The sequence below is a fragment of the Gossypium arboreum genome, chromosome 1 (assembly GCF_025698485.1).
Source record: "Gossypium arboreum isolate Shixiya-1 chromosome 1, ASM2569848v2, whole genome shotgun sequence".
NCBI classification, from domain to species: domain Eukaryota; kingdom Viridiplantae; phylum Streptophyta; class Magnoliopsida; order Malvales; family Malvaceae; genus Gossypium; species Gossypium arboreum.
This window is the reverse complement of record NC_069070.1, coordinates 114493994-114508672: the sequence shown is the minus strand read 5'-3', so window position 1 is coordinate 114508672 and position 14679 is coordinate 114493994.

Here is a 14679-nt window from a genome sequence, read left to right as displayed (position 1 = left end):
ATCACAAATAAAGCCATTGCGACACCCATCAAAGGAGTCGTTCCCCATCCAGGGGCTACCTTACCATATTCCGAATTCAATGGTTTCAAAAAATCCCCTACAACAGTTCGTCTTGGACCAGATCTAGAACTACCCTCAACGGTTTGTGTAGCCATAAATCTTATTTTGTATTCAGTGAGATCTGTTGACTTTGTATATCATTTCGCTGTAAATAAACAATCTTATCATAGACCCATTGTGATCTTGAAATTATATAATAATGGAAACAGCAACCTTAGTCGCCATCTCTATATCTGGTTTACTTGTAAGTTTTCTTTCAAAGTTTTTATTGTTTCTTCTCTTTCTTCCAACAATTTGTGCAACGCTCTAAAATCCATATATTTATTTTTGTATATTTGTGATGCAAGTGTGTATCTGTTTCAATGGTTAAATATTCTAGGTATGTGTGGGAGGTCTCAAGTTCAAGTCATCTCTTTGGCAAATTTTGGTATTTTTATGAATAAAGCCTTATTCTTGTTCAGTGGGCTTAAGTTTAAATGTTAGTAAAATTATACTAGAATGGGCCTGCTGGTCTGGTGGATAAGAGGAGTGTTGGAGTTGCTAGAGGCTTGGAGTTTGAGTCCTTGTACGAGCAAGGGATTTGTTTTTGCTGCTAGTGTCGTGAAGGAGTTTGAGTTTCAGTGAAATGCTAGCTAGTGGAGAGGTTGATGGAGAAAATTAAGGAGTGGGTGATAGGGGAGTGGTCAGAATCTGAGTAGTTGCTTCAATTAGGAATTTTTGGTCTTTCTCTTTCTCTCAAAATTTTCTCCCTTTGTTGTCGTGTTCTTCACCATTCTCTTTTGCTGCCGATTTTTGCTTTTATCTTTTTTCTAAGATTATTCTTTCTTTCTTTTTTTTCTCCTTAGTTGTTACCTTAATTCGTGACTTGATCTCTCTTCTGTTTTTCTACGCATCGCTTCCATCGATTGATCGGAGTTATTCAGAGGACTGATTATCGTTCTTGAACGAGTTAAGCACGTAGAAGTCACCGTTACTCGCTAAGGTTTCGGAGTGCTCGGGGTGATCTTGCGTCAAAAACGACTAGGTGTGTACTCTGATTGCACAGAAAACGATAGTTGGCGAAAGTTGAAAAAGTATTATGTCAATGCCACAAGGGCGTGTGGTAGTACACAGGTGTATGACGGATGAATCAGGCCGTGCGCGCACGACACGGGAGACACGGACTTGGCCGTGTGAGGACTGGTGAGGCCATGTGCGAGACACGAGGTCGACCATTTAGGCCGTGTGAACCACACGAGCGTGTGGGCTACACAGGTAACCACACAGGCGTGTGGAAATTCGAGCTAGGCCGTGTGGAACAATTTGGGCCGTGTGGGCCACATGAGCGTGTGGGCCTACACGGGCAAGCCACATGAGCATGTGAGCCCATTTTTCGGCAATGTTCTGTAAGGTTGCACAGGTCGCCAACAAATATTGTGTTACACATGATAATATATATTATATCTAGCATGTATCTATGTACTGTTCTGAATATAAGCGTATGATCTGTTTACCTGCATTATAGCATGCCATATTGTATGATGCATTGCATCGGGGTGAGTTGATGAAGTGAAGGAAGTATTTGAAAGGCTTCATAAGCCTGTTATCTGGCAGCTAAGCTGCATATTTATGACATGTGCTGCATTGCAGTAATTTATGGTATGTAGGATTGGATGGGTTGATTTTATCCCCATATTTGGTGTACAGGGATAGGTGGATCGATTTTATCCCCACATGGTGTGTTGGGTTGGACGGAGTTAGTGTACAGGGTTGGTGGGCATATTCTGTTATTCTGATCTGTTATGCATGATATATATAGCTGAGATGGGCTGAAGCCCTAAGTCTGTATCTGATTCTGTTCCTGAGTGGGCCAAGGGCCCCACAGCTTCTGTAAAGGGATTAGGCCCGAGTTATGATTGTATTATGTTATTTGACTGTATGCATGCTGAACTGTGGGGATGTACACACTGAGTTACGAAAACTAACTCTTTATCTGTTTGATCTGTTCAGGTAATCCCCAGTAGTAGATGGATCGGTGCAGCGGAGGACTCGATGGTGGCCACATATTTTTGGATCTTCAAAACGGTTTATGGGATTTTAGCTTAAAAATCAGTTTTAAATCAAATGATACTGATTTTTAAAGACGAGCTTTGACAAAAGCTTCCGCATAAAGGGAATGTTTTAAAGCTAAACAATTAATTCGCATTTTTTGAATTAAACGAAAGATAATAACTGACACAACTTAAGGTCAACACGTTTTCAAAAACACTCTCGTGTGACATCGTCAAATTTGGCCATCACGTCTAGGCAGGGTTTGGGGTATTACAATTTGGTATCAGAAACCTTATTTAATCTTAAATGGCCTAAAAATCATTGAGAGTTGTGTTAAGAGTTAGCTAGCATTGGCCAATGCTAAATGGCTTCAAATAGTTGTTCTACCTCCACCACCTTTCTTTTCAAGTGAAAACTATCAGAGATAGGTTGTCAAAATGAGGACATATTTGAATGCTTTTGATATAGGATGTCAATCTATTTCAATTTATTTTCAAGTTTCCAATTCCACTTATAATATCACACCCGATGGAACCATTATTTCTCATATATCATATCTTGTATGTAACACCCCTAACCCGTATTCGCTGCCAGAACAGGGTTTCGGAGCATTACTACCATTTACAGATCACTTAAAAAAAATTTAAATACTTACCGATTCAATGCATCATATAAATAAATATATTACCATTCAATCAACAGTTTGGCACTTGTATAAGCATCAAACAACAACATTGTTAGTATACTTGCACATATCTCATATAAATTCAACATTGATATATCTATTTTCTCGACATATCGCACTTGAGTTTAATAATAGTCTCAACTTACATAATTTCCTTATATCAACATATCAAAGATAATCATATATGTACATGTCATGAAACATATCATGCTCTTACCGCTTTCTTCATAAGCATATATCATTCATTTCATTATATTAATATTTTATGCTCCATCATTTCCATATATTTTATGTATATTTATTAGGTAATAGCTTATATCAAACTTTAACATAAATTATATTCTATGTACTTATACTTATTTCGTTTATCTATCTTCATAATTATTTCATACAACTATTTTGTACATAAATTTCTATATGACCAGTTCTTGTAAACATTTCACACAACCATTTCATATAACTATTCGCCATCTGATACATATTACCTGAATATCAATTGTTCAACAGATGTCATAGCGTCTCCCATCCACGGTCTTATTTATCTTTGACATGATGCCATAGTGTCTTTTAACTATGGTCTTACTCATTTTTTGTCATGTTGCCATAGTATCTTTCAACCATGGTCTTACACATTCTATATCACGTTGCCATGGTATCTTTCAACCATGGTCTTACACATTCCATATCACGTTGCCATGGTATCTTTCAACTATTGTCTTACACATTTCATATCAGGTTGCCATGGTATCTTTCAACCATGGTCTTACACATTTCATATCAGAAAGCACACTCCCGCGAACCTCATCCTTACAGTGGGATTACCAGTCCAAGCTAAATCCCCTGTAATATAAACTCATAAAGTATTGTCGGGATTACCGGTCCGAGTGCTAAATCCTCGCAACGACAATTACTCTAATGAGCTTGGATCCAATTACCATCCAAAGCTAAATTCAGACCCTAATTCGGATTACTCGTCCGGCTAAATCCGTTTTATACGTATTCTTCGGGAGGGCTATATCAGGATAGGATCACCCGTCCGGGCTAGATCCTTTTTACCGTCAATTCCTTTTTAGAGATCCATCGAATTTTTCTTTCATTCAACCGGGATTTATTTTCAATTTATTTCGAGTATTATCAATATTTCATCAAATATCATGAATTGAACATTCAAATCATATTTTCATCACATAACCACATATTTCAAGTATTTAAAATACAATTCAAGTTACACAAACTTACCTCATTGCTTGTTTGTGTTTATAATTTCATTAATCCGATATCTTTTAATTAATGACGATTTCATCCTTAGGGTCAGGAAAATAAAATTCTTGCAATTTAATCCTTATTTCCAGCTATTATTCTCATATATATTGATAATAGTCCATGAATTCTATAAAATATCAGAATTTTCCATAATTTCAACACTTTTCAATTTAATCCTTAAAACATGTTTTCCCCTGATCTTGAACTAAATTAATAATTTCGTTCAATTTTGTAATTTAAATAATAAAATAATCCATTTCATGCAATTTGGTCATTTTTGACATTTTTACAAAATTGCCCATAAAGTTTTACTTTTATTCAATTTAGTCTCTGAGCCTAAAATATGCAAATTAGCCATGCTAGATGAATATTCATACATATTTTTCCTCCTCCTCCTCTCCATTCCACATCCTTAATGTAGATAACACACTTGTAAGTAACATTATCCATAATTTTATTATTTACTTTTATGAATATTCAAGTCGTCTATATGCGTTATAGTCACTAAATTATTTATATCTGGAGATATAGAACTCCACATTAAGATCTGCTGATTTTTCCTGAAATTAGACTCATATATATTCTTACCATAAAATTTTCAGAATTTTTTTTTATCCAATAAGTACAGTTTATTTTTTAAAATTACCCCTGTTCTCTTTGTCGACAGCTTCGACCCTTCTTCACTAAAAATTAATTATCTCCTTGTACAGAATTCAAATGATGTTTCCGTTTGTTTCTATTGAAAATATACTCATTAAAGATTCTAAAAATATAAATTTAATCCCCTAATTATTTTTATCCAATTTTTTATGATTTTAAAAAGTCAGAACAAGGGAACCTGAAATCATTCTGACCTTGTCTCACAAAATTCATCATATCTCATGATTTACAATTCCATTGCTTACATAATTTCTTCTATAAGAAACTAGACTTAATAAGATTTAATTTCATATTTTATTCATCCTATAATTAGATTTCTACAATTTTTTATGATTTTTCAAAGTTAGACTATTGCTGCTGTCCAAAACTGTTTTAGTACAAGATATTAATTACCATGTTATAACACCCTTATTTTCTTTTTCTACACCATTTCTCATCACTTTCTCTTATTTTCTCTTCACTAACATATCAAGAACATAGGACCTTATGTAAGAAAACTCTACTATAACATTATTTCAATGCTTTGTCAATAATAACAAACTTAAAAACATATTGAAATCTTGATATACTTACCTTGTTCTATTAATACTAATCTTTAACTTAATTTTCCCTCTCCTCCAGCTTCTATTTCTTGAATCCAACTTGATATTCTAACTCCCCATGGTCTGCTTAACATTTTTCTCTCTTGGTAGCTATGGAAATTCATTTGATTTTTGGGTGAAAATGGTGAATTTTTGGTAAAAGGACCAAATTGTAAAGAAAACAAAACTTTCTTTCTTCCTCTCTTTCTCTCACGTTAGTGCATGGGAAATATGGATGAGAATTTCTCATTTTTATTTCTTTATATACTAATAAAATAATAATAAAATATCTTATTAAAATATTAATAAAATAATATTTATCTAATTAAATAATTATAAAATATCAAAATATTTCTAGCATCATTATTACTTTCTAGATTTCTCTCTCTTCCAATTGACCATTTTGCCCTTCATTATCTTTGAAAATTTCATCCTTGAGTCATCATTTAATTTGGTAAAATTACAATTTAGTCCCTCATAGTTCTTCATCTATTCAATTTGGTCCTAATTCATCCATTTTCCTTAGTTTCTAGATCATTCCACTCTTAAAATATTTACACTATTGGTCCTTCAAAATTTTCATATTTACACTTTAACCCCTCAAATTTTAAGTATTTAATCTTGTGCAACAAGACTTTTCTCACTTTTACAATTTAGTCCTTTCTTGAATTAATATATCATAATATACTTCTCAATATTGACATACTCAAAATTTCCCTTTTGTCACTTTATTTCCTTATTTTACTATATCAAGGATAATATCTTACTGTAAAAATTTTCAGGGTATTACATTGTAATTATTTTGAATTACATATCATACCCTGAATTTGGTCATATTTGCATACTCGTATCCTATATACTGTTCTTATCGCATGTCAATAATTTCATTACAATTCAATCCAATATATATTCACATTCAATTTCAGAAACACAATTCAGTTCATCATCAACACATAATATATCATGATAAATGTGTCTGATGAATCATCTTAAATATGAACAAATAACTAGTTAAGAATACATCATATTAACATGCCATTTCAACTTCAACAATTTAATACCCAAAATACCAACTCACACCAAGGTATTCATATAACAAATATATACACAATAACATAAGGGCATTTACAACTATTTACATAACAAAACAAATATTATTCTCAAGCCAAATCACTTGGCTAAATACACAACAACATATAGACAACATTAGCCAAAATACCTATACATGCCATTTAACCCAAAATATAAAGATCTAAGTACCAAAATAGAGTTTGATAGTGCAATGTGGTCTCCGAAAACTTCCAAATCAAGCGAGCTTTCGAAACACTATAAAACATAGAAAAATAAACAGAGTAAGCAATTAAGCTTAGTAAGTTCGTATAATATGGAATTAGACTTACCAATTGACTACAACTTAAGTAAGAAACTCAAAAGCAAAGAAAAATTCAATTTGGCCAAAGCCTATCATACAAACCATAATCATGTTAGTCATATACTCATATAAAAACGAGTATTATAAATGAATTCATCAATTAATTGAATTCCATGTACATGTAACATCTATGTCATGTAAACATATATCAAATATAAATCATTTCCATATAAATACATGTACTTGTTCACATTGAACTTGTATAATTCTCATATTAAAACTATGCTCGTGAACCATTTAGAAAAGTCATTAGATACGCGGGTAGTACACCCGAGGTGTACTGAACTATAAATCCGTCAATTTCTATACATGTATGCTCTTGCAAGCCATAATCTGTATGCTCTTACGAGCCATAATCGATAAGCTCTTTCGAGCAAAATACGGTAAGCTCATACGAGCTATGGTGAGTCCGCAACACATCCAGGACTTTAACCAAAATGGTAACCCTAATGACATGTCGTTTGTATCCTATGAATTTCTAGGGTTCAAACGGGGCTCGGTATTCTTTGTACTTCATCATTTATGCTTTTAATAATTATACATTGTAACTACTCAATTCACATACGTATGTTTCAAATAAAGTATATAGATACACAATGTAATTTCACGAACTTACCTCGAATTAGCACGGAGTAAATCAATCGATCAATCCACTACTTTTTCTTTCCCTCGATTTAATTCCGAACGTGACTTTTCTTGATCTATAAAATCAAATTTTAACTAATTTAATAATTATTATATTCAATCCAATCCAATTTCATGTTATGACAAAATTATCATTTTGCCCCTAAACATTTGACCTTTTTACGAGTTAGTCTCTAGGCTCGAAAAATGAAATTCATAAAATTTCATCCCTAACCAAACCTATCTGAATTTACTATATGCTCATAACAGCCCATACAATTCACAATTTCACATATTTAACACACAATTTTTACATTTCTCAAATTATCCGCTATTTGACAATTTTATTTAAAATCCTTTAAAAAAAGTTGTTTAATTAACAACCAAGATTCGTTTTCTTCCATTATCAAAAACAACCAATATGCTCTCATGGAAAAACCCTAGACTTTCAATCATATTGCAAATTAGTCCTCCATTTAGTTAGATTAAGCTACAACGGTCCTAGAAACATAAAAATAAACAAAAATAGGACAAGAAATCACTTACATGCAAGTAAAAAGGCTTGAAAAAAATTTCTCTTCTCTTTTAATGGTGAATTTCAACTGAAACATGGATAAGGAAAGAAGATGACATCTTTTCTTTTATTAATTTAGTCTTTAATTACCTAATTACTATTTTACCCTTACTAACTTTAAAATTTTCATAATTACCATGTCATGCACATCCAATATCTCATTTAATGATCTGATTACCATATAAGGACCTCCATTGTAATGTTCGATATCTATTTAACACTTTTAGCTAGTAGAACCCAACTTTCGTACTTTACGCGATTTAGTCATTTTTCACAAATTGAGCATATCAACAATAAAATTTCTTAACAAAATTTTTATACCATAATTATAACATGCTGTAAACCATAAATTAATATTAAAATAATTTTTTCGAAATTGAATTTGTGGTCCTAAAACCACTGTTCCGATTTCACTAAAAACGGGTCGTTACAAACCATCTTTAATGAGGCATAGTACAAAGAGGTCTAACTCGTGCAACAGATGTGCCTTCCAAAATGATTTTGGACACAAAACTAAGGATTGTTTCACTCTAAATGATCCAATCGAAGAAGTAGTGAGAAACGACGAGCTTGTCGAGTTTGTTAATCAAGGTGTTTCCCAGCAAGGTCAAACTTTATATGGTGATCCCAAGGGTAAACAGGAGATTAAAGGTACCATCCATGTAATCGTAGGAATAGATGAAGAGTGAGTAGGTTCTAGAGCAAAAAAAAAAATGTGCAGATGAGAAGTGTGATGTCTATTAGCACCTTTAAAAGGTCATGTTAGTAGGGAAGATAGAGCGTTAAATTTGGTAATGATGATGAGGAGTTGATATGTGACGAAGAGGGTAATGATCTGATGGTTGTGTCTACAACAATCGTAGGTTTTAAGGTTAAAAAGATACTTGTAGACAGTGGTAGTGTAGTAGAAGTGTTATCTTGGGAAGCGTATCAAAAGATGGGGCTAAAGAAGCAAACATTATCCAAAGCTAGCCCATTAAATGGTTTTGCAAGCTATCCTGTTGAGGTGAAAGGCTCAACCACTTTACCTGTAATCTTGAGGGACGACAAGTACACAACTACGAAGTATGTCCAGTTCTTTGTTGTAGACTATCCCATGGAGTACAATGCTATCTTTGGGCGACCAATAATGAGGATGACAAAATTTCGTATTTCAACATTTTACATGAATATTAAGTTTCCAACAAGGACGGTGGTTGGGTTCTTAAGATTGGATCAGTGAGTTGTAAGGCAATACCATATGTTATTAGTTAAGCAAGCGCAAGAGCTAGTAGTTAGAGGACAGAGTTCACGGGGGATAGAGTTACCAAGTCAAGTCTTAGACTTGGATAATCTAGATGTGAGGGATGAAGAAAGAAGTAAAAAGCAACAGAGTATACCGAGACTTTACAGCTATTCTATGACAACTAGGAAAGAACTGTAAAGATTTCATCAGCGTTGGTAATAGAAGACAAGAGCATACTGATTCAGTGTCTAAAGGAAAACTTAGACCTTTTTGCTTTGTTAACGGTAGATATGCTAGGGGTAGACCCTCAAGTGATCGTCCACAAGCTAAATGTGCTCCCAGAGTAAAAACCGATTAAGCAGAATAAGAGGAAGTTTGTTCTGCAGGTGGCAGAGATAGTAAAATAGAGGCAGCTGAACTGTTATCAGTGAGTTTTATCAGGGAGGTTGAGCATCCAGAATGAGTCTCAAATGTGGTTATAGTGAAAAAAACAAATGACAAATAGAGAATGTGTATTGATTTCACTAACCTTAACAAGGCATGCCCTAAGGACAGTTTCCCTCTACCTTCAATTGACCGTTTGGTTGATGCCTCTGCAGGTCACAGATTCATGAGATTCATGGATACCTTCTCGGGCTATAACCACATATTGTTGGATCAGGATGACTAGGAAAAGATACCATTTATCATTGAAGAAGGACTTTTCTTATAACACCATATACCTAGCCTGGTCGCCAAGCCCAGATACGGGATGCCACACCACTATCCCGTCTCATGTACATCGAATAGGAAGCTAGATTCAAGCAAACCAGTCATCTTTTGTTAACTCGTATAAGTTTTAAAACGTCCCAACAGTTATTTAACATCGTTACATGCAAATCATTCGCTAATTGATCATACACTCAGCCAGAATTATGTATAAGAGCTAATTAGAAAAATTCCATAAAAATGTCCATAGGTATCGATACTTGATTAGTATTGATACCACTTGGAAAAACGATACCAAATAAGCTTACTGTTTCTCGATTAAAAACTCAACTATCGAAAAATATCGGTACCACCAAACAAAGTATCGATATTTATTCCCTGAGTATTGATACTCAAGCAAAGGTATCGATACTAAATCTCTATTTTGTTTCCTGTACATTTTAATTCACAGAGGTATCATATTTTAGAGTTATTTTCACTTAATCTACTTTGGTGAAGTAGTACCTTATGAAACATATTTTATGAAACATATTTCATAATGCAATTTATTCTTAAGAAAGAATTGTTTTTGGACGAGAGCTATTCCCGAATCAGGGTTATTTTGATTTGTTCCAAACATAAGCTGTTCTCAACATAAAAATTACTTTGGATAAAAGTTGTTCCATAGTGATATTTTTCTATGAAGAACTTGTTCTAATAATGGCCCTAGTTCTAAATAGAAATTGTTTCAAATAACTATTATTTAAAGCATAATTATTCTTGAAACGCAATTATATAAATGATAATTATTCCAAATTTCAGTTGTTCTCAAATTACAGGCACTTTAAATTGTAATTATTCTAAATTAGATTCATGTTTTAAATGTAATTATTTTGAAGATTACTATCATTAAACAATTATTTTCTGAATAAACAGCAGTGCTTTATTATTAACATTTAAAACACAAATCTCATGAAACATTTTTTTTGATATGTTAAAAGATAGAAATATTAATAACTACCTACAACAATAAACAAGATAAATTTACCTTACACTAATGTCATTTTTTTCTTCCAACAAAGTTAACTGGACAAGAATTATTGATCATTGATTATTCCTACATGTTACAAAGCCAACGTGCAATAATCGAATAAAAACATAAAATTATAAAGCTTCCAACTATCAATGGAACTAATTTAATTAAGCAAAAATTATAAATAGTAATTAATAAGGAAATGGTTAAATTATGATATTAGTCTTTGTATTTTGTGAAATCTATAGATTTAATCTTTGTACTTTATTTTGGTCACTTTTAGTCCTTACGTTTTTCAAATTTTATAATCTCAATCCTTGCCAAATGATAATTGCTAAATTCATTAACTTCTAAGCTTTTCAAAATCTAATGTGATAAATATATTCTCATGTGTGTGATACCATATCAACTTGTTATTTTCACGTATTACTCACTAAAAATTCAGTTAATAGATTAATGGTTATCATTTGCGGCAAAATTGGAATTTCAAAATTTGAAAGTATGAGAACTTAAAAATGATTCAATTGGATAATATGGGCTAAATCTTCAATTGTATGCATAGTACAGGACTAGTAATTGAATTTAACCAAATAAATTGATTGTTATTGTTTGGGTTCAAAATTTGAATAGTACAAAACTAAAATTAATCAAATAAATTACAAGGACAAAATCCACAACTTTTGCAAAGTATATGAGCTAATAGCAGAATTTAACCTAAGTAAAACGCTTTCATCTTGGCAATCATTATTTTTTATTTCCATGAATGGATTGCAATGTTTTTTAAATTGAACTAGTGGTTGAATTAGTCAACCATCAATTGTCGATTCGATCAATCTAATCGATTCAATTAAAAATTATTAAAAATTATAAATAAATAAATAAAACCTCTACACGTTTCAATTTCATGCTATGCTTTTTAGTTTGACTGGTTGCTTGGCAAGTAGAGGGAAATAGAAAGGAGTATTGTTAGTTTTAAATTCTACATAAAAGTCAAATCTTTCTTAGTTGAACCTATCCTAAGGGTTTAGAGTTCAATATTTTCTGTAAAGCTATAATCAGCTGATGTTTCTGCTACAATTAACTGAGTCTGTTTGTTAAAGGTGGAACATTTGTTCTAGGGTTTAGAGAAGAAGGAAGTAAACTGATTTGAGCTCCAAAGAACTCATCTTAACAACCCGTAAGAGCCCTTCCATTGCTACTCGATATGGTATTAGTACTAAGAAATTCTTGTAGGTTTTCCTGGAAGTTAAGCTCTTTCTGTAATTTCATCTTTTGTCAACTTCTGGTGGGTCATGTTAAGGTAAGTTGGGGATCAGCAGTTTCTGTTTTAAGGTTAGTGAGTAGGAATGGAGTGTTTGGGCATTAAAGAATAGGACAGCATCAAGTTTGGAAGTGTGTGTTTGTACGTGAGCAGTGACATTTGGGTAATTTGCAAAAAGAATGGCTTACTGATAAATTTGACCATAAACATATGCATATTTTGTCAAAATAGCTCTAATTGTATTTTTGAGTTTTTTTTGCTATCAACCTTTGTTTTTTTTTTCAATCTGTATTTTCTAACAGATTTAATAAATAAATTCAAGGTTTCAATGTTTTTTTCTTTCAAAAGTTTCAATCTTTCATACATTTATTGAAAAGTTTTTCACGGAGTTAATTTTTTTAGATAATTACGTTTATTTTATTTAAATTAAGAGTTATTTTTTAATTTAATTTAATTTAATTTAATGTATTATTTATTTTATTATTTTATTATTTTCCACATGTAATTATCTTATTGGGTTATCTAAGTAATAAATTACATCTTATTAAAAATATTTTACATATGAAATTCTACATCATCCCCATTAATTTTTTTAACTGTACTTTCATTAAATCTATTAGAAAAAGTAGATTGAAAAAAAAAGAACAAAGGTTGATGGCCAAAAAAGGCTCAAAAATACAATTAGGGCTATTTTGACAAAACATGTAAACATTAGTAGCCAAATTTGTCATTAAGCCAACAAAAAATTAATAAACGTTCTTTATAGGATATTTGAAAAGAAAATTAGATAAAAGGCACATAAATATTTAGTCTTATTTATAAATTTAAAAAAATTACTAAAAATGCATAGGAAAATAACTCCTATTTTATTGTATCAAAATAATTTTTCTTATTTACACAAAAGTAATTAAGTACAAAATTAAAAATTAATTATTGTTCTAAGAGATTACAAGTACAATTACAATTATAAACTTAAAAATAGGTTTGTTTCGATCGAATTCGGATTTAAATATTTGAATTCAAATCCTACCCATATTTTAAATAGATTTAATTTTCCTAAGAGTTTTAAATTTTGATGGATAACTTGATCCTTAAATCGATCTAAAATAAAATTATAAAACTTAAAAGAATTTGCATTTTAGAATATTTTTTAAAAAATTAGGAATAAATTTACATTGAAAAGAAGGGCTGATGTGTAATAAAAAACACATCGCTTAATATTATTGGAAGGACTATATTGTATACCATAAGAAGAGTTTACCTAATAATTTTTGTTTTTAATTTATAGAGATTACATTACATTATCAAAATTTGAGCATCAATTTTTTAGTTCTGATTGCTAAAAAAAACATTATCTATACTTATTATAAAAAATTTAATGATGTTTATGTTTCGGGTTAATCAGATATTAACTCGGTTGAAAAAAGATTAATACATTTTCTTTTAAATGACTATTATGATGATTCTTTTGTCCTTTTAAACTTAAGGGACCGCGAAGGGTTAGGGTTTTTTTCTGGTTGGCCTTTAAACAGAGATTGCTTACTCAAGCAGAGCGACTAAGCGTGGTGTGGCAAGTGAAGCAAGGTATCTGATCTGTGGCCATGAAACAGAGGATGTTCTTCATGCTATAAGGGACTGTAATGCAATGAAAATGTATGGTTCCGAATCGTCCCTTCCTATAAGTTAATCTTTTTTCTTTTCAAGTAATTTACCGGAGTCGCTTAAATGCAATTTGGATAATCGACTCAATTTAACCTGGTGGAATGTCGATTGGCTGTGCTTATTTGGCATTGTTGCTTGGCGGATATGGAAGAACATGAATATATACACCTTTCACGGGGTCCCGTGAATTACAGAGGAGATCGTCAAAGGTGCGCATAGTTGGACCAACCAATACATTTCATCTTGCAAGGAAGGAACCCTAATGAGATTGAGCTCAAGAGAAGAGATAGTGAAAATAGGAAGATTGAGTCAATTTAGATCCGATGGAGCCTTTAAATTTAACACAGGTTATGCTTCAACAGGTGGTGTATTGAGAGTCACAATAGCAAAAGGTTACTCGGGTTCAATTGCATATTGGGTAAATGTTCTATTTTTGATGCTGAATTGTGGGGCATCCTTGATGGTGTGACGTTGACACAAGACAAAATACATGATAGAATTGTGATACAGTTAGACAATATGGAAGTTACCAGAGTTATCAATGAGTCCTTCATGAAGGAATCAAATTCTACATTAATCAAGCGTATCTTACAGCTTTTACAAAATGAGGAAAATTGGTTGATTGAATATGTTCCTAGAGACGAGAACAGAGAAGCTAATAGTATTACCAAGTTGGCATTTAGCAGGGAGGAGAGTCTACAGTTATATGAAACTTCTCTTCTTGAAACTTTCTAGTATTTCATAATAGTTTCATTTTGTTCATCAAAAAAAATAATTAAAAACCATATATCAAAAAATCGAACTTATGTTTGATAAAATTTACATACAATTTTTTTTCATAATGTTTTTTCTTATATTTTCACATAACCTATTAATTATTTTAGTAACACCAAACATTATT